This window comes from Rhinolophus sinicus, linkage group LG01 (assembly GCF_036562045.2).
Source record: "Rhinolophus sinicus isolate RSC01 linkage group LG01, ASM3656204v1, whole genome shotgun sequence".
Classification (NCBI taxonomy): domain Eukaryota; kingdom Metazoa; phylum Chordata; class Mammalia; order Chiroptera; family Rhinolophidae; genus Rhinolophus; species Rhinolophus sinicus.
In genome coordinates, this window is record NC_133751.1 from 129728646 (window position 1) to 129748186 (window position 19541).

At 34.8% G+C, this 19541-nt stretch overlaps 1 protein-coding gene across 2 annotated transcripts in view; it reads left to right on the forward strand.

The window, feature by feature from the left end:
- Positions 1 to 19541, forward strand: part of SPOPL (speckle type BTB/POZ protein like) — a 58804-nt gene that overhangs the window by 17737 nt on the left and 21526 nt on the right. The window contains exon 1 of one of the 2 annotated variants that reach the window (XM_074335757.1): positions 10909 to 10926. The exons of the other annotated variant lie outside the window; for it this stretch is intronic. The gene's annotated coding sequence lies outside the window, so the exon portion shown is untranslated. Of the gene's footprint in view, positions 1 to 10908; positions 10927 to 19541 lie in introns of those variants that run through there. 2 annotated transcript variants of the gene reach the window in all.

Below are 19541 nucleotides of genomic sequence, written 5' to 3' on the forward strand. Positions count from 1 at the left end.
TGTTCTGCTTAAGAAATATTTGCCTACCCCAGTGTTATAAAGATATTCTCTCATTTCTCCCCCCAAAACAGTAATGGTTTACTTGCATATTTATATCTGAAGTATGCCTAGAATTGACCATTGTATATGATGTGAAGTAGGAGTCAAAATTTTATTTTTCTGTATGACTATCCATTTGACCCAGCCCGATGTATTAAAAGACCATCCCTTCTGTACTTTATTACTACCTTTGTCATGGGTGAACTGACTAAAATGTGTGTGTTTCTGGCCTGTTTATTTTCTTCCACTCATTGACCAGTTTCTCTATTTTTTACACCAATACCACACACTGTTAATTTCAATGACTGTGTTTTAAGTCTTGATACTTAATACTTATTTCTTATACTTGAGTCTTGATGTCATATACCTGATATACTTAAAATCCTTTAGTTTTGTTGTTCAAGATTACTTTGGGTATTCTTCACCCTTTTATTCATTGCGAAATAATTTTAGAATAACCTGCCAATTTCCACAAAAAGCACTATAGAGATTTTGATTGTGATTGTGTTGAATTTATATGTCAACCCGGGGTGAATCCTTTATTAGATAAATTTTTAATTTCATGAACATGGTATATTCCTCCATTAATTTAGCTTACCTTTGCTTTCTCTGAGTATCATTTTGTAGTTTTCCGTGTAGAGATTGTGAACATCCTTCATTAGATTTGTTTCTAGAATTGGATTTTTAAATACTAAAAATGGTATCTTTTAAATTTTTTATTTTCTGATTGCTGCTAACATATAGAAATACAATGGATATTTGTATGTTGACCTTTTTTATACAGTAACCTAGACAAAATTACCTGTTAATTCAATTAATTTATACATTCATATTATCTGTGAATAATGATCATTTCTCTCTTTTCCAATTGCTTTAAGGTACTGGCTAGAACTCCCAGTACAATGCTGAATTCAAGTGCTGATAGTGGTCTTTCTTGTCTCATCTGACTGGGAACTTAGTGTAGGGGTGTGTTTTAAGACACTTCTTAAAAAATTAAGGAAGTTCTCTTTTGCTTCCAGTTTGTAAAGAGATTCTGTCCTGAATTGGTATTGAGTTTCATCAGACATTTTCTGCATCTATCAAGGTGATCCTTTTTCCCCTTTTTTTGGTTAATAAGATAAATTACATTATTAGATTCTAATGTTAATCAGCCTTGCATTACTCGAATAAAACCCCATTGGTCATGCATTATACGTTTTATGCAATGCTAAGTTTGACTTGCTATTATTTTGTGTAGGATTTTTACTCCTGTGTTCATGAAAAAGACTTTCCTATATTTTACTTTCTTGTAATGTGCTTGACAGGTTTTGGTATAAAAGTCACATTGGTTTCATAAAACAAGCTTCAAAGTTTGTTTTTGTTTTCCGTTTTGCGGGAGAGCTTGTGCAATGAAGCTATCTGTAAGTTTTCTTTGAAGGAGGGTTTTAATAACTAATTTAATTTTAATCAAAGTAGGACTATTTATGATTTTCTTTCATGCTGTGTATTAGTTTTGGTAAGTTATATTTTTCAAGTAATTTTCTCATTTCATCTAAGCTATCAATTAAATTAGTGCAACGTTTTCATGATTGCCTCATTATTTTTTAGGGCATCATTTTTGGTGGTGTAAAATTGTGTCCCTCTGTTTTCCTTTGATTAGTCTGACTAACCCTGTCAATTTTACTATTTTTTCACAGTCAGCTTTTGGCTTTTTATTTTGTCTTGTACATTTCCATCCCCCAATCATTGGTTTCTGCTCATACCTTTATTATTTCTTCTACTTTCTTTGGGCTTGACTTTTTTTTTTCCCTCCTTGCTTCTTTAGATGGAAGCGCAAGTGTTTCATCAGCTTTCCTTTTTTGCTACATTCATGAAAGGTTGTATGTTTCCTAAGCATTGATATCGCTATGACTTGCAAGTTTGGAAATTTTTTATCTTTAATATCATTCAGTTGAAAATATTTCTGATTCCCATTGTGATTTCTTTTTTCACCCATAGATTATTATTTAGTATACTGTTTAATTTCTGGGGACTTAGATATTTTGTAGCTATCTTTTGCTTATTGATTTTAATTTAATTCCACTGTGATTAAGGACATTTGTTTGCAAGGTTTTCTTTATCATGTAATAATATGGTTAATTTTGGTAAATGTTTTCTGTGTAGTTGAGAAGAATTTGCATTCTTTTGCTGTTGGGTGCCATGTTATCTCTCTACTGTGTTTCCCCAAAAATACGACCTAGCCGGACAATCAGCTCTAATGCGTCTTTTGGAGCAAAAATTAGTAAGACCGGATCCGGCTAGGTCTTATTTTCGAGACAACACGGTATATGTACTGGGGGTGCCAAAAAATGTATACAAGTGGACACTTTGGTCATCGTTGCTCAAGCAGTAGTTCACCGTGATCAGTAGTGTCTATATGCTGATGGTAACCACTTTGAGCACCTTTTGTAATTGCAGAAGTCAAACGTGACTTGTATTCATCTTTTCTTATCCGTATATATTGAGTATTACAATTTTAATAGTTTTCCTTTCTTAAAATGTATACATATTTTTGACACTCTGTATATATACATATACATACACACAGACACATGTGGATATCTAGGCTATTCTTTTAGTTATTGAGAGGAGTGAATTAAAGTCCCCTATGGTTTTTGGAACCAATGTTATTGCATGCAGACAGATTTAGAATTATGTTTTCACAATTAGTCTTTTTTCTCATTATGTTCCTTTTTACCTTTTCTAATGCTTGCTTTAAAGTGTGTTTTGTCTGATCATGGTATAGGTGTACTTGCTTTATTTTGGCTAGGATTTGTAAGTATATATTTCCCGTCCTTTTTACTTAAACCTTTCTATATCCGTATATTTAAGTCTTCCCAGAACAGTAAATACTTGCGTTGCTTTTTCCTCACACAGCTTCCCATAATGTTAACACCACATTGAACCCATATTAAACACCCGTAAATAGAAAAACCTTGTTATTATATTAAATAATATAACGATATTAAACTTAATGAAACCAAGACATTAACATTGGTATAATACTGTTAACTAACTGAAGACTTCAATCAGATTTTTTACCAGTTTTCCCACTACTGTCTTTTTACTACTCTGAAACCTGGCATTGCACTTAGTTGTTATGCCTTTGGTTATCTCGTTATTTAATCCAGTCTGATAAGTGGAGTGTGTAGCCTATTTACATGTAAATGTAATTATTTTTATCTATTATATTTTGTTATGCTGTCTCACTTTTCTTTTAGTGGTTGCCCTAGTGATTACAGTATGCGTCATTGACTTACAGCTAATACTAATTCTTAGACTTGCCACTTCCCCAAGAATGACAGACCCTTGAAACACTTTTCATTCCATTTACCCCCATGCCTTTTACATTATTGTTGCCATGCTTTTTAATTGTACGCATATTTAAGCTCCACATGACATTACAATTATTGTTTTGTTGTCAATTTTGGGAAATTCTCATTTATTTACCTTTTCTTATTGCAGTTCCATTCACACTAGGTTATACTTTCATTGTGTCTCACATTTGTCTTAGGTTCCTTTTGTATTTTTCATAATTTTTTTCTACTTTAGTGCAGATATCTATTGACCTTTAAAGTTTATAGTCTGTTCAGTCTGCTGTTAAACATATATTAAATTGTTAATTTCCACTTTCCAGTTCTAGAATTTCTACTTGATTCTTTCTTAAAGAATTAAATTCTTGATAAAATTTTCACCTATTTTTCCCATCTTTTTCTCTCTACTACAACATGTTAATCACAGTTATTTCGGAGTTCTTGTCTTCTGACTTCTGTTTGAAAGTTCTGTGGGTGTGTTTTTGGTGCTGTTTTTTTTCTCTCCTATATTTCATTCATAGGCATCTGTCTTTTGACACCCTGGTAATTATTAATTGAATACCATCCATTATGAAAATTGTAAAGACTCCAGATGGTATCTTCTTTCACAGAGGATTCATGCTTTCCCCTCCTAGTTATAAAGCATAGGGGCTGGTAACTTTGAGACAGGCAGGGACTGTGTGAGTCAAGACTGAATTAGGCTATTCTGTCCATTTGGTTTGTCCTCATACAGCCTAGCTTTCCAGGCCTTCAAATGAGAGCTTGATGTTCTACTTGAACCTCTCTTTCTGTAGGATCTTGAACTCTAATCCTTGTCTCCTCAGCAATATGAGATACATGAAAATGTCGCTGTGCTTTTTGAAGGCTTCCTTCTTGGCATCTTGCTCCATGCAGTCAACATTCAGCAGAAATATTAAAGGGCGTTTTGCATTAGGATCTTAGCTCCTCAGGTATCTTACTTTTGTTTTCTACCTAAGAGACCCACAAAATCTTCGCTGATATTTCTACCCCTTGGCAGCAGCCCTCAGCCAGGACAAAATCTGGATTCTCATTTTTCTTTGTAACTAGAATCAGCAAATAGCTTTACGGAAGAAAGTAGCTGTAGTATATCAGCTTACCTTTAGGTTATTCCCTCTTCTCTGGAATTGTGGGACCCCAACCCTGATTGCTTGAGCAGCTCTAGATGCCTTTAAATAGATAGTTATTTTTATCCAAATTTTTCTACTTGACAGCAGAACTTAATTCACCTGCCAACTATTCCATCCTACTCAGAAGACCTCATGATAACTTTTAAGTACTTTTTAATATACATTAATTTGACTTGATTATTACCACCCTTACCACCACTACCCAAATTATTTATCCTCATATGTCACCTGTGAAGTTTTCCTTGCTGTTTGTGTTTTCTGGTACTCACTTTGTGCTATGTGTATTTATATATTATTTGATGTTAGTCAGTTACTAACCACATTCGAGAAATGAGATGCTATAGTCAAAGGATAGACAAAGGAAAGGCCCAATGTCTATAAGATTACAGAATTCATGACAAAACAATGATTCAGGTTGGTCTCAGTATTTCTATACTTGGTGATAAGTAAGATCTGTGCTTTAGTTTGTAGTCTTATAATTCATTTGCTTCCTTTAGAGTCTAGCTTGGACTATCTTCAGGACATGCTTTCTGTCCTGACAGTGCTTCATTATTCCATACGTTCCACTGTCCTATTATATTGAAAGTATCCCAGCATGTATTGTCTCTCCTGCTATTTTATAATCTTTTCCAGAGTAGGGACTATAATTTATTCATCTTTGTACTTTAAGATCCATTAGATTGCATAATATATCTAGCGTATAATAAATGTTTATTGCACTCACATGAAGTCATATGCTTAATTCAAAGACATTTAAGAAATTTATGATACATGTATTATCACCTTTATAAACATTTATTGTGGTCTAATTATTCTTTCTGATAACAGTCTTTGCAAAACTGTTGAACGTTATATATTGTTACATATTAATTCATTTCCTTTCATTATGTAATCATAGTCATTAGCTATAGAAAATTGCTTTGACCTCAGACAGTATTTTTAGTTATAACTTCATGAAGCAGTTCAGATAACTTTCAACATAAGTATGGTAGTATTTTATAGTTGTAGAGTGATTTACATTTTGTTAATTGAAGAATTAGTAAACAAAAATACACTCTATGATTAACATTGCAGTTGATTAAGCTAGCTCCTGGAAGACTAGCACTTACTACAGATGACACTATGAAAGAGGTTACAGATGATCTCATAAACGTGATAGTCACATTTTATAACTGGATAGAATTTTGATAATATTCTTCAGAGAGTGATTAAAAAAAACGATTTCGCTGGATAATTCATATATTTCTTTTGCCTGGAAGCTCAGTAGCCACTGTGTTTCCCCGAAAATAAGACTGGGTCTTATACTAATTTTTGCTCCAAAAGACACATTAGGGCTTATGTTCGGGGGATGTCATCCTGAAAAATCATGCTAGGGCTTATTGTCCGGTTAGATCTTATTTTCGGGGAAACACGGCAACATGTTAGGAATACTGCACAATTCAAGACAGTTATTCAAAAAGCTTTATAGTTTTTATTTTGAGAGTTACTAAAAATAATCTGTTTAGTACTTTATCCTGTAATAGTGGCCAATTTAGACTCAGTGGTTAGCGAAGAAACTTTATAATTGCTTCCATTACTTTTTTAATCACAAAAGAAATATGTGTGTAGATGTGAGTAATGTATGTGCATATATATATTTTTAGTGAGGTAAAATTCATAAAACAAAATTCACCATTTTAACAGTTTTAAAGTGTACAATTTAGCGGTGTTTAGTACATCAACAGTGCTATGCAACCAGCACCACTGTCTAGTTCCAGAACATTTTATTACTCCAAAAGGAAACCTCATATCCATTGAACACTCACTCCCCTCCCTCCAGCCCTAGGCAACCACTAATATGTTTTCTGTTTCTATGTAGCTGCCTATTCTAGATGTTTCATACAAATGAAATGTGTGGTATTTTGTGTCTGCCATTTTTCACTTTACATGATATTTTGAGGGTCATCCATGTATAGCATATGTCAGTACTTTATTACTTTATATTGCTACATAATATTCCATTGTGTGGATATACCACATTTTGTTTATCCATTCATTTGTTGATGGTTATTTGAAGTGTCTATCTGTGGATTGATTATTAGCCAGTAACCTTTTGGCTGTTTTGAATAGCTGCTATGCACATTCATCTACAAGTTTTTGTTTGAACACCTGTTTTTTATTATTTTAGATATATGCTTAGGAGTGGAATTGCTGGATGGTAATTCTATGTTTAACTTTTTGAGGAACTGCCAATCTGTTTTCCACAGTGACTGAACCATTTTACATTTCACCAGCAGTATACAAGTTTTCCAATTTCTTTGTATCCTTGCCAACACTGGTAATTTTTTTTATTACAGTCATCTTAGTCACTATGTTTTCCTTTTCTTTGACTTTCATCCTTTTTACTGTGATGTGTTTGTGAATCTGTTTACATTTATCCTACTTAGAGTTAGTCGAGCTTTTAAAATTTACCTATATTAATGTTTTCAATAAATGTTTTTAAAATGTTTTTTCAATAAATGTTCAATAATGTTTTTCAGCCATTATTCAAATTTTTTCTTGCTCCTTTTTTGTCACTCCTCTCTTTTTTGTACTCTCATTATATTTACGTTAATGTGTGTAATAGTGTTTACGTTTCTCTGAGGCCCTGTTCCCTTTTCTTTATTCTTTTGTCGCTTATTGTATAATCTCTATTGATCTCTTAGAAAGCTTAATAATTCTTCTACCAGTTCATATCTACTATATATGATTATAGCCCCTTATGAATTGAGTTTTTTTCATTTTTCAGTTATGTTTTTGAACTCGAGAATTTCCTTTATTTTTAAAACAATTTTTACCTCTTTATTGATATTCGCTATTTTTTGAGACATTGTCAGCATACCTTCCTCTACTTAAACACTGTTTCCTTTAGTTCTTGAGGCATATTTACAGTGGCTACTTTGAATGCTTTGTCTGTTAATTCCAACATTTTGCAATCACAGACAGTTTCTGTTACCTACTTTTCCCCTATTATATAGGTCATAATTTCCTGTTTCTTTGCATATTTCATAATTTTTTGATCAAAACTGGACATACAGGCATACCTTGGAGATGTTGCTGGTTCGGTTCCAGTCCACTCCAATGGATCAAGTATTGCAATAAAGCAAGTCACAGTTTTCTTGCTGGTGGAGTGTCTTGCCTTCAATTTGTAAAAACTCAGCATCTGTGAAGCACAATAAAGCAAAGTGCAATAAAACAAGGCATGCCTGTAATGTAGAAATTATTGGAACTAGTGTCTCCCTTCCAATATGTGTTATTGTTTCTTGCTTCTTTATTTGTTTAGTGAAAGGCTGAGTTAGTGCAGTCTGTTTTTCTCTCCTTCTACCCTCCTCCCTCCCTTACACACACACACACACACACACACACACACACACACACACACGCTTTTTTAAAAATTAAATTTATTGGGGTGACTGGTTAGTAAAATTACATAGGTTTCAAGGGTACAATTCTATAATACATCACCTGTTCGTCACACAGAGTCTTAAGCCTCCAGTGTTGCTCCTCAGAGGCACAGCCTTGGGTTTTCCCAGTTACCCTGGGGTGACAGTGGTTTGGGCAGGGCTCTCTTTGACAGTCTCTTACCCTAACTACGCACAACTATTAAGCTCCGCTAGCGTAGTGCTAATATCTCTGTTGTTTTCAGCAATGCCTTGAAGTATTAATTGCTCCACAGACTTACCAAATTTGAGTTCCTTTGGAGGGATAGTTTCCTAAGTCAGTACTTTGAGATTTGTTCTGACCCCAGGCAGGCTCCTCCTAGTTAGCTCCCTTCCTCGTTCTCTCTTGGCCGACAAACTACACTATAGATTAGACCTTTTTGTCCAAAGATTTCTCCAGTCTCCTCTCAGTTGCCTTTCACCAGGACTTTGGTTGTTTTTTAGAGCACCCTAAAGTCAGTATTTCTCTGAGAAGAGATTTGAAACTATCTGTTTTATAGTGTCCCTTCTCCCTACAGGCAATATCTCCAAGCCTTGTCTCTGGAATATGGAGCGGTGATGATATGTTGCTCTCCATTGATATCTCTGCTGTAGGAGCTGAGCACATGGTGGAATGGGGAGAGGGGAAGCGAACAGTACCCTCAGGTCTTCTTGGCTTGGCTCCCACTGTGGAACTCCCACCTTACAAACTAGAACAATAGCAGTCAGCGCCTGAGCAGCACCGCACATAAGGTAGAGCCTACACCACACCAATGGGGGCTTCATGGAAGAAGGGAGACCCCTCCCCCTCAACACACACCTCTTGGCCACATTCATCTGGGAACTTAGCTTCAACGCAGGTAGCTGGAGGCAGGATGAGAAATACTGACATCCCCTGGGGAGTCCCTGAGGGGAAGAGGGAGTGCTGTGCCCTTGGTTGTACCAGTCTGGAATGGAGTTCCTGCCTCCCTGAGCTGGAAGGTCTGAGGGAAAGATAGGTCCCACTTCAAACACTATAGAATCTCACTTTTCTTTAAAGTCCCTAGTAGATTTTCTTGAATATAGTTTCTTCATTTTCTCTATGCCCCCAGAACCATTTCCAGAGACTTTAAATGGTTGTTCTTTTACAATTTTCATGTGTTTCACTGTAGACCAAATCCATGGAGTTCCTCAAGCTGTCATGCTGCAAGTTTTCTTTTTGATTCTGTCTCTTTACTGGTTATAGGTTTGTTCAGATTTTCTGTCTCTTCTCAAGTCAATCTTGATAATTTGTGCTTTTTAGGAATTTGTCAATTTCCTCTAGGTTATTTAACTTGTTGGTGTACAATAATTCATAGTATTCTCTTACAGTCTTTTTTTATTTTTGTAAGGTTGGTAGTAATGCACTACTCTCTTTTATGATTTTAGTCACTTGAGGGTTTTTTTCTGTCAGTCAAGTTAAAGGTTTGTTAGTTTTGTTGATCTTTTTTAAAGAACCAGTTTTTATTTGATTTGATTTTTTCTATTGTTTTTCTGTTCTCTGCTTTATTGAGAACTTTATAAAGTTCTCTATCTTTGTTATTTCCTCCCTTCTGTAAGCTTTGAGTTTAGTTTGATCTTTTTTTCCTAGAACCTTAGGTATAAAGTTATCTTACTAACTTGAGATCTTTGTTCTTTTTAAATTTAGGTGTTTACGACCACACATTACCCTGTTGTACTGCTTTCATTGCTTCCTATAAATTTTGGTATATTATGTTCTCATTTTCTTTTGTCTCAACATATATTCTAATTTTTCTTGTGATTTCTTTTTTGCCTGTTGGTTGTTTAAGAATGTGTTTAATTTCCACATATTTGTAAATTTTCCAGTTTTTCTTTTATTGTTGATTTCTAATTTCATTCCATTGCAATCAGAGAAGATACTTTGTATGATTTCAATCTTTCATACATTTTTAGACTTGTTTTGTGGCCTAGCATATGGTCTAAATAGAGAGTGTTTCATGTGCACTTGAAAAGAATGTGTATTCTGCTGTTGACTGGTGAATGTTTGTTAGGGCTAGTTGTTTTTTAATGTTGTTCAAGTCCTCTGTTGCTATTGAGCTTCTTGGTTCTGTGCATTATTGAAAGTCAGATATTGATATCTCCAACTATTATTGTAGAACTGTCTTTTTCTTTTTAATTCTTAGGTTTTGCTTGATACAGTTTAGAGCTCTGTTATTTGGTGCATATATATTTATAGTTGTTATAGCTTGATGAATTTTTTACCAACGTCTATTTTGTCTTAGTATAGCCAACCAGTTCTCTTTTGGTTATTTGTATGAAATATCTTTTTCTGTCTTTTCACTTTCAGTTTATTTTGATTTCCATAAATGTGTGGAACCACCCACCCCCCCAAAAAAAAATTTAAAAATGCTGAAAACATTTTCTAGTCTGTAGAGATTAATTCTATGTTGGGATACTCCTTAAACTCTTAGCGAGGTCCTTTACAACTCACCCTTAATCTTCACTTTTTGCTTGCTAGGCACCTAAAGGTCAGCCAAAGTTGATAGTTCAGGGTCTTCTCACATATTTTCCAAGCATGCATGTAGCCTCAGGTATGCACATAGTTTTCTAGTTCCCCTGGTATGGGAACTCTTCAAAGCTCCTTTCCCCCAACTGTCTTTCTCCAGTATCTTTTGTCCCAGGCTTTCCTGTCTGGCTCTTGCAAGCCCCCCAACTCTTATGCCTTGCGGCTAATACATTTGCCTTTAAATGCTTTTGACAAATGTTGCCATCCAGAATGCAGCCTCTACCATGGGGAAGCTCCAAGGCAGGTGAAATAAGGTAAGCCCTTGAGCTAGCTGGCTCTTCAGGGAGTTACTAGACTGGGCAAAGCACACAGCCACACAGTTCTTTTAGAATAGGTCCATATAGCTGCCTCTGGTACCAGCAACCTGCACCAGGAATGTGGGCTGATGTCTTCACGCCTGCTGCTGAACGGGGAAGGGGGCCATGGTGAGTATGTTAAAATGCCAGTTTCTCCCTGAAATTCAACAGCTGCATTCGTCGTTAAGCATTCCCCTGGTTGTAAGTGTTGTTTTGATTCCAGAGTTCTGAAAAAATTGATTCTGACAGTTTTTGCCAGCCTATTTATTGCTTTTGTGGAGGGATAGAGTTTTCAACTTCCTCACTTTGCCATTTTCTGTGACATCTTTGTACATATACTTCATTACATATCTGTGAACTTCTATCTCTCTAGTATAAGATTCACAGATATACATACAAGGTGTGATGAAAAGATATGGTAAATGTTTAAAAAAGATTTATTACAGTAAAAGACACATTGCCATTAATCCCCCTCAAAATATTCCCCCTTACTGCGAACATACTTATCCCATCATTCTTGCCACTTTCTGAAGCAGTTCTGGAAGTCCTCTTTCATGAGTGTCTTTACTTCATCCTCCATCCTGACAAGCAAGGCTCAGTGTCACACATGACTTCTGGTACAGCAATTTCTGTCAAGTAAAAACATTACAGTGTGTCCTCATCCACCTTATTCACTGGATCTGGCACCATGCGACTTCTAGCTCTTCCCCGAAGTCAAAATGACCATGAAAGGTAAACATTTTGAATCAATTCAGGACATCAAGGCAGCCACGCAGCACATTGTGCTAAAGACACTCACGAAAGAGGACTTCCAGAACTGCTTCAGAAAGTGGGCAGAACGATGGGGTAAGTGTGTTTGAAGTGAGGGGGAGTATTCTGAGGGGGATTAATGGTAATGTGCCTTTTACTGTAATCATTTTTTTTTTCCTGGCGGCCAGGTGGCTCAGTTGGTTACAGCGCGAACTTGGAACAACAGGGTTGCCGGTTCGATTCCCACATGGGCCAGTGAGCTGCACCCTCCACAACTAAATTGAAGACAATGAGCTGGCACTGAGTTTCAAGAGGGGCAGCTGAACGACTCAGTTGGTTAGAGCATGAGCTCTCAACAACAAGGTTGCCGGTTCAATTCCTGCATGGGATGGTGGGCTCTGTCCCCTGCAACTAAAGGTAGAAAACTGGATTTGGAGTTGAACTGTGCCCTCCACAATTAAATTGAAGGACAATGACTTGGAGCTGACGGGCCTTGGAGAAGCACACTGTTCCCTAACATTCCCCAATAAATTTTTTTCAAAAGGCAGCTTTTAATTAAAAAAAATATTTTTTGTGTATTTAAACATTCACCATACTTTCTGATCACAACTTGTATGATAAGAATGTGAAGAAATGCATTGATATGATAACACATTCAGGATACAGATAACTTCTGGTAGAGGAGGAGATTTGATGATGGGAAAATGGATACACTAGAATGGTGGGAAGATGGTTGTTTGACATGTGACTATATATTCTGAATATTTGAAATTCTTTATAGTTCATGTAGCTGTGAGTATGTCTATAACATACAAAACTTTAAGTCTGACACAGATATTTTGTTAAAGTAGAAAATTGCATGTGTTTATTCCGATTAAAAGTAAGAGTCTTCCTTTAATAAGTAAAACTAGGAAACATCACAGTTAACATTTTTAAAAGAGGCATATTTAGAATATGGAAGAAGCCTTTACTTATTTGCTAATTGGTGTAGATTGCTTGTCTTAAATTATTCTCCAGATTTTGGTTGTGCTCTCTTTCTACAAGCTTTTCCGCGAGAACAAGAATAGGAAGTCCAGAATATCGTGGTTGTAACTGATAGTTTACTATCTTTTTTTTTTCTTTTGAAGAGAAGAAAAAAGTAGAATACTGGAAATAGCACTGAAATGGACATTGGGAGATCTTTGTCTTTCTTCTAATGTTTATCTAACAGTGTACACTTGGATGGTTTATTTCTCTAGTCTAATCCATTTCTCTCATCTTGGTTCTCATCTGTAAAATAAGAATTGCATCAGATAGATAATGGCTATTTCAGCTCTAATACCAGGAGGGGCAGCATGATTATTTGGAAGGGATGGGCATACAGAGTGGAGCCAGGTAAATTTGTCACTTTCTGGTTACTTACAGTGTAAAGTAAGCCTTCTAACTGATCTAATAATTTTCTCATGGTTAAGATGACATTATTACCACCCATTTCACATGAGTTGCTGAAGAATAAACAATGTCGGTGCATAATGACATGTAAGTGCTAACAAAGGTAACTGCTCACCACATTCTCCATACCCCCATCCCATAACTACATCATTTGAAGGAGTAGCTGGAAAGAAAACAAAAATCTTTGTAACCTTTTATTTAGTTTGCTTTTATATATAAATTATTTTGTGAGTTACACTTGAGAAAGGTAATAACCCTTACAGACTTGTTAAAGAACTGTCTCTTCTTCTCCAGGTTTTTAAAACTTACTGGTTATTTATGTATTTTATTAGGATTAAATTGAGAGTGTCTTATAAAGCTTTTCTTTGATTTACCATCTTCTCTGACCTAACATCTCTCAATCTCTACTGCGTTTATAAAAGTGAGGTTCTTTCAGGCATTCTCTTTGTGTGATTTGTTTATATACAACTTATGTTGAAGTCTTCATTGAGAAAATGTTATACACTCTTAATAGTTGCATAGTTCTTTGTGTATAAATATATCACAAAAGCACACTGTGTTTATACTGAATTATCACAGTTGTAATACTTTTCCCAGGATGAATTTCTAGGATGAATCTGACAGAATTTCTGTTGATACTAATTGTAAAATTGTCCTACAGAAAATTCTTACCCATAATATCTGCTTCTGTGCAATTTTGCCAACAGATTGACAGTTTAAAATAATCTTTGATAATACTGTAGGTGAAAAATGCTGTGGGTTCTTTTTGTATTTCATTGATTACAAATGAGGTTTGTAGCTTTTGTAGCTATTTTTCTACAAATTGCTTGTTCATCTCAATACCTCTTTCTGAATGTTTTTGAAATTATTCTTAGTTGCCACAAACTATCTAAGTGATTCTCATGGACATCAAATAACTCCATTGGCATTTTTATATAAAATTATGAGCTTATTATCATCATTTCTTTCCCTCTTTGCCAGAAATTTCACCATAAAAAATGAGCAGGGTGATTATTAAGACAACTTTACAATTTATGTTCCCACTAGAAATGTATGCTTGTTCTTATGTTGTCACCAATCTTTTGGATTGTTGCCAATCTGATAGATTAAAAAAAGGCTTCTTAAATTAGTTTTAATTTGTATTACTCTAATTATGGGTTAAGTTCTTTTTATGTGAATTATTTGTTTGAATTCTTTACTTTTTCTTTCCAATTTTTAGGAATTCTTTATATATTAGGAAAATGACCCCTTTATGTGTTGTATGTATTGCAAGTACTTCCTTGGTTCATTGTTTTTAAAATCGGTCGTGACGGTTTATTGTATCAGCTTGCTTCAGAGCCACTGACATATGTATTGACTAGGACACAGCCCTTTCACATATTCCTGCCTGTTAAGTCTGAGTCATTACTTTTTCAGTACATTTATTAACTATGAATTTGCTTAAGAGAAATATCCAACTTGTATTTTTGCTCCTATTTCCACCCCAGCCCAGTTTTACCAGCCTGTGGCTACCCTAGAAAAACAGTAGCTTTGCTGCCAGATCAGGTGAATTAGATTTGGGGCTGGGAGTGTGGAACCTATGTACCATGTTTCCCCAAAAATAAGACCTAGCTGGACCATCAGCTCTAATGTGTCTTTTAGAGCAAAAATTAATATAAGACCCAGTCTTAATATAATATAAGCCGGGTATCACATCACATCACATCACATCACATCACCGGGTATAATGTAATATAATATAATACCGGGTCTTATATTAATTTTTGCTCCAAAAGATACATTAGAGCTGATGGTCCGGCTAGGTCTTAATTTCAGGGGAACACGGTATTTGTCACTAAAAGTAGCAAACTCACTTTGAAGGAAAGGGGACAGCCTACAGTTTTGCTAACCAGGCAGAAAAAAAGAAAGTATAAAAAGCCAGAAACATCAGCAGCCACACAATATGGTGGAGACAGGCAATTTACTATAAAAGAAAATTGTCCATAGAGAAACAAATCAGAATCCAGAGTTGCTGCAGTGTATTAACTAAAATGTATAGCTTTAAGGCAAAAGTTATGAGACATGCAAAAAAATGGGAAACTATAACACATATTCAGGAAAAAAAGCAAGCCAGGCATAAAACTATATATTATACAATTTTATTTACTGGAAGTTCCTAGATAAGATATAACTATAGAAAGCAGATCAGTGGTTGCCTAATTTTGGGTGTGGGAAAGACCTTGTGGAGTGATGGGAGTACTGTAAAACTATATTGTGCACAACTTTATGAATTCATTAACTATCATTGATCTGTACATTTAAAATGAGTGATGATACGTAAATTATACCTCAATAATGCTGTCAGACATGGAGGGGGAATCAGCATCTTTAAAATGACGGTACTCTATTAATGGTCATAACTAACTGTTGTGACTACATATGTGTGTTTGCTATTCTATTTTTAAATAAAAGCAACTATTTGTGGTTTATGAAGGTAATTGAAGATAACAGCTGGAAGTACTTAAAAAAGCAATACTTAATTTTTATGTAGAGGTGAATTATTTTTGTTCAAATGATACTATATAATGCTCTTAAATTGTTTAAACATTATTCTTTGAGGCATTCTTATTTTCTTCCATCATTCATCTACTGTATTCTTGCTTGTTTAATTAAGGAACACCCATTCTTTTTCACTTCTCCTTTAATGCTGATTGTGATTTGTAAGTGCTTCAGATAGAATATTTCCAGTGTTAACCATCCTGACTTTCTTACCTGGCTGCCATGCTGATTTCTCAGTTCCTTATGTTGTGCTACAAATATATTACATGATAGGAACTCTTGTATGTGAGGAACCTACATAAATTCATTTGGGTGAGTGTATTAATATAGGCACCATTATTGAAAAGGGAAATTACATAAACTAATGATTAATTGAAAAATTGTTCCATTTGAAATTTTCCTTTCAGTTTTCACCACTGAGTATGATGTTGGTTGTCGGCTTGTCATATATGACCTTTATGGAGGTACATTCCCTCTATACCTGTTTTATTGAGAGTTTTTATCATGAATGGATGTTGAATTTTGTCAAATGCTTTTTCTGCATTTATTGAAATGATCATATGATTTTTATCCTTCATCTTGTTAATTTGGTGTATCACATTGACTGATTTGCAGATGTTGAACCAGCGTTGCATCCCTGGAATAAATCTTACTTGGTCATGGCATATGATTCTTTTAATGTATTGTTGAATTCTGCTTGCTAGTATTTGTTGAGGATTTTTGCATCTGTCCATCAGGAATGTTGACCTGTAATTTTCTTTTCTTGTGGTGTCCTTGTCTGGTTTTGTTATCAGGGTAATGATGGCCTTATAAAATAATTTTGAAAGAGTTCTGTCCTTCAATATTTTGGAAGATTTTGAGAAGGATTGGTATTAATTCTTCCCCGAATACTTAGTAGAATTCACCAGTGAGGCCATCTGGTCCTGGATTTTTGTTGTTGGGACTTTTTTATTTACTGATTCTATTTCCTTACTACTAATTAGTCTGTAGTCTGATCAGATTTTTTATTTCTTCATGATTCAGTCTTGGTAGGTTGAATGTTTCTAGGAACTTACCCTTTTCTTTTAGGTTGTCCAATTTGTTAGCATAGTAGTCTGTTATGTGTTTATATACAGTACATAGTAGTCCTTTGTATTTCTGTGGTATCAGTTATAATAGCTCCTCTGTCATTCCTGATTTTATTTATTTGAGTGCTCTGTTTTTTCTTGGTGAGTCTAGCTAAAGTTTTGTCACTTCCATTTATCTTTTCAAAGAACCAGCTATTACTTTCATTGTGCCTTTCTATCTTTTTAAACCTTATTTCATTTATTTTGCTCTATTCTTGTTATTTATTTCCTTTTACTAACTTTAGGCTTCATTTGTTCTTTCTCTAGTTCCTTGGGTGGAGGGGTATAAAATTAGGTTGTTTATTTAAGACTTCTTGTTTCTTGATGGAGGCATTTATCAGTGTGAACTTTACATTTAGAACTGCTTGCTGTATCCCATAATTTTTTGTCATATTTCCATTTTCGTTTGTCTCAAGGTATTTTTTTTAGTTCTCTTTTGATTTCTTTGACCCATTGATTGTTTAGTACCAAGTTGTTTAAATCTCCACATATTTGAATTTTCCAGTTTGCTTCATGTAATTGATTTCTAGTTTAGCACTATTGTGGTTGGAAAAGATACTTGATAGGATTCCAGTCCTCTTAAATTTACTAAGACTTGTTTTGTGGCTTAACATGTGATCTATCCTGTAGAATGTTCCATGTGCACTTGAGAAGAATGTATATATTCTGTTGCTCTTGGGTGGAATATGTATGTTAGGTTGTTACCTAGTCTAGGATATCAGTTAAGGCCGATGTTTCCTTATTGATTTTCTGTCTGGATGACCTATCCATTAATGTAAGTGGGGTATTAAAGTCCTCTACTGTTATTGTATTGCTGTGTATTTCTCCCTTCAGATCTGTCAATACTTGCTTTATAAAATTAGTTCCCCTATTTTGGATGCATAAATACTTACACATGTTATATCCTCTTGTTAGATTATCAAGTGTTATATTGTCTTGTTATATTTATCATTACGTAATGCCCTTCTTTGTCTCTTATTACAGTCTTTGTTTTAAAGTTGATTTTGTCTGATATAAGTACAGCTACCCCAGCTTTCTTTTGGCTTCCATTTGCATGGAATATCTTTTTCTGTCCTTCACTTTCAGTCTGTGTGTGTACTTACATTTAAAGTGAGTCTCTCATAGGCAGCATATAGGTGGGTCTTGGGTGTTTTTCTTTTCCCCTATCCATTCAGCCTCTCTGTATGTTTTGACTGGAGAATTTAGTCCATTTACATTTAAAGTAATTATTGATAGGTATGTAATTGTTTTTCTGTCTGTTTTATAATTTCTCTCTGTTTCTGTCTTCTTTTGCTCTTTTTCGTTGTGATTTTATTATTTTCTTTGTTTCTATGCTTAGATTCCTTTCTCTTTATCTTTTGTGTACTTACCATAGGGTTTTGCTTTGTAGTTATCATGAGACTTACATATATCAACTTGTATCTATAACGGTCTGTTTTAAGTTGATAACAACTTAAATTTGATCACATTTTAAAACTCAACATTTTAACTCTCCGTGTTGTGGGTTTGTGTGTGTGTGTGTGTCACATCTTAAACATCTTTTTATCTTGTGTATTTCCTTGAGTAATTACTGTAATCATAGTTTTTACTACTTTTCTCTTTTAATCTTCATACTAGCTTTATAAGTGATTAGTCCACTACCTTTACTCTATTTACCTTTCCAGTGAATTTTATTCTTTCACATGTTTTCTTGTTACTAACTGATGCCGTTTCTTTTCAGCTTGAAGAAATTTATTTAATAGTTCTTGTAAGTCTGATTTAGTCATGATGAAATTCTTTAGAACTTGCTTGTCTGGAAAACTCTCTATCTCCGTTCAAATCTGAATGACAACTTTGCTGGGTAGAGTATTCTTGGTTGGATTTTTCATTTTCCTTTCAGCACTTTGAATATATTATATTGCACCATCTCTTCTGGCCTACAAAGTTTATGCCAAAATATCTGCTCATAGTCTTATGGGGGTTCCCTCGTACATAACAAGTTATATTTCTCTTTCTGCTTTTAACATTCTCTCCTTGTCTTTAACTTTGGCATTTTAATTATAACATGTTTTGATGTGGGTCCCTTTGGGTTCATCCTATTTGGAACTCACTGGCTTCCTGGATATTGTTGTCTGTTTTCTAACCCCAGGTTAGGGAAGTTTTTAGCCATTATTTCTTCAAATAAGAATTGTGTCCCTTTTTTTCTCTTCTTCTAGAAGCGGTATCATGAGAATTTAGTTTGTTTGACGTCGCCTAAGTCCCTTAAGCTATCTTTACTTCTTAAAATTAATTTTCCTATTTGCTGAGCTGATTGGGTGAGTTCCATTGCCTTGTCTTCAAATTGACTAATCATTTATTTGCTTCATGCAGTCTGTTGTTGAACCTCTTTAGTGTATTTTCCAGTTCAGTTATTGTATTCTAGAGGTCTATGACTTCTATTTGGTACTTTTTTTATGTTTCTCTTCTCTTTGTTGAAGTTCTCACTGCATTATTCCGTTCTTCTCTGTAGTTTGGTGAGCATTTTTATGACCATTACTTTTAACTCTTTATCAGGTAAATTAACCTGTTTTCATTTCATTAAGTTTTTTTTATTATTTCATTTGGAACATATTTCTTTGTTTCTTCATTTTGTTTCACTTTCTGTGTTGGTTTCTATGTAGTAGGTGAAACTACCACATCTCCTAGGCTAGTTTCCCCCAAAAGGAAGCTATGCACACACACATCTGGTGCTGTAATTTTTGTGCCTACTGGCCAGGGAATACCCCTTGATAATCTGGCTCTGGTGGCCAAGGGGGCTTGCATTCACGGGACTATGGCAATTGGAGAGCTGGGTTTTAGCATGCTACCACTCTCAGTGTATGAACAGGCAGCAAACTGAGGCACATCTCCTAGTCTTTCTGTGAAAGAAAACTCTTTGTTTGGCCTGAGGGTTTGGCTCAC